The following is a 2,727-nucleotide window of genomic DNA, read 5'->3' as shown; positions in this document are numbered from 1 at the left end:
ATAAAATCTGAAGTGTAAATAAGTAAATAAATAAACAATTCAATGGAAATAAATTACCAAAAAAAAAAAAAAAAAAAAAACAAAAAACAAAAAACCAAAACCTTCTAATAAGTTTTATCCTGTTGAGTCCAACCTTTGTCTCATCAGCTCAGGAAGTCTGTTACTCTATTCAATAGCCTTCCCAGCACTAATGTGTTAAAACTCAGATAGGCATGGTAGGCATGTCTGTAATTTTAGTACTTAGGAGGCTGGAGTACTGTGAGTTTCAGGCTCACCTGATTTATATTGCATATTTGAAGCCAGACAGGGTTATAATATGAGATTTTGTCTGAACAAACAAATAAAAACAAATAGACAAACAAGGTGATTATATCACTCAATAGTTACTATATACAAATAAATATATATTGTTATTATATTCAAACAAGTAGTCAAGCAAGGTGATTATATTACTAAATATAATCAGTGATTATGGTTATTCATGGATGGGTTAATGAATATTATATTGAAGACCACTGTCTTAGTCTTTTAAAGTGTTTCAGAAAAGAGGGTCAATATGACCTCTGGTGTTCTATCTTGACATGCGTCTGGTTGTTTTTGTTGCAGGTGGCAGGTATCAACCTGAAGTGGGAACTGAGATTATAGCATTTTATGACTGAAATTAATAGGTGTGATACAGTGGTAGCAGAAATTCTGTAATATAGGAGGAGAAAAGAAAAGAAAATGAAAATTTACTAGGAATGATCATTAGAAATTATCACATACATGTGTGTATGTATGTATATGTATGTGTATGCATGCGTGTGTGTGTGTGTGTGTGTGTGTGTGTGAGAGAGAGAGAGAGAGAGAGAGAGAGAGAGAGAGAGGTCTTTCTCTTCATCAAATCTGTCCTAGCAGGAGGATAGAAAAAAAAACAGCCAGCCAAATATAACATGTGATACATGTTACATCATTCACGGTTTCCCTAATACAGTACTTGGCACATATTTTAGGTTGTTGATATGTCTTCTCCAAGCATTTTGCCACCTTTCATAGAATATCTGGGGCTGTTATTTACACTTTTGTTCACACTGTATAGTACAGTACTAAGCATATAGAAAGATCAGTGGATGAATAAATGAACGAATGACATGTAATTCATATCTTTATTTCAAGAATAATGTCAAGAGAATTAATTTGGACTGAGTAGCCAACATGTCCTCAATCCTAATAGAAAATTATATGTAATAATAATAATTAGTTCAATAATTATTATATGTTTTGCTGTGGTTTAAATGTAAAATGACCCACAAGTGCTCATGTGTTAAAGGCTTAGTCATCCTGGTAGCAGAGTTTAGAGGTGATTGGATACTGAAGTTACTGCCCTCATCAGTGATTTAACATGTCATTGATGAGCTCAACCTTAATGAGCTATTAGGAGATAAAACTTAGTTGGAGGAAGTAGATTATTGGAGGATTGCTTTTGACTAGTGTTTTGTCTCTGGACTCCTGTGTACTATACCTCTTTCTGCATTCTGGCTGCTATGAGGTGATATGTTCTTCTCTACCATGCCCTTTTGTCATGATGGTTATGCCTTATCACAGGTCTAAAAGTCAAGTTATGACAGGCTCACACCTTGGAAACAGTGAACCCCAATACATCTTTCATTCTTTAAGTTGACTTTCTCAGTATTTTGTCACAGCTATGTTTTTTTCCAAGTGTTAATGCTTAACCCTGTATAATGATAACTTCAAGCTTTTTAAACTTTATAATTTTATATTTATAGAAGTGAAAGTTAGAATTTCCTAAATTTTCACAGAAAAGCTAATTGTGTGTCCACTTGAGCAGTATACAACACTTTGCAATATAGCTATGGCGAAGTAAAACAAAACCTAGTAGCTGCTATTGTGTACAATGATGGCAAAAAGGTCCTTGCCTTTTCTTCTAGGATCTAGAACTGCCTGGAAGTGAAGATGATTTAACACCTTCCATGTCCTTCTCAATGCTAATTCACAATCTATATAAATATAAAAATATAACTCAAAGAAAGAAAAGATAAGCCATTTTATGGTACGTGTATATCATATGAAGATAATATTACAGTTGATAAAGATAATTATTCTCTCCTAATGTGGGCATTTTATAACTAATTGGACTTATATCTACATAAGGAATGCCGAAGCATGTTTTTTATCTTGTAGACTATCTTTATCTCAGGACAAGCTATTCAAGTCACGAGTCAATACATGATTTAATACAGGTTTCCCAAAGAGGTTAATTTGGAAAACTCTTCAAGAGTAAGTTTCTTCTTAGCCATCATCTATAAAACAGTGTGACACTACTTAGAAGAGAGAAGAAAATCATTCATGAGTGATAGAAATCTATTTATTTTGCATACAGAAAAAGAAGCTGATGGGGAAAAAGCCAGATTAGTAGGTTTTAATAGCTTACCATGAAGACTTGATGAGCAGTCCAACTGCTGATAATAGCAGAAAATGGCCTTGAAGCTGTAAGACACTCCAAGGAACTGCTATAATGCCTTTTCCTGGCACCTGTCCTTGTGTGGATCAATTCACATTGAATAAGAATTCTAGCATTTCTTTGTTTTGTAAATCGTATATAATCTTACTTTGCCTTAGTTAACTATAACTGCGTAGAGATTATTTAGTGGGTCAATTATCCAAAAAAATTTGTCTTTAAAATCATCTTGATCTGTTGTGTTTATACTTCTAAATAAAAACTATTTT

The sequence above is a fragment of the Mus musculus genome, chromosome 3, assembly GCF_000001635.26.
Source record: "Mus musculus strain C57BL/6J chromosome 3, GRCm38.p6 C57BL/6J".
In the NCBI taxonomy this organism is placed as follows: Eukaryota; Metazoa; Chordata; class Mammalia; order Rodentia; family Muridae; genus Mus; species Mus musculus.
The sequence above is the reverse complement of the archived record's forward strand: the minus strand, read 5'-3'. Positions refer to the sequence as shown.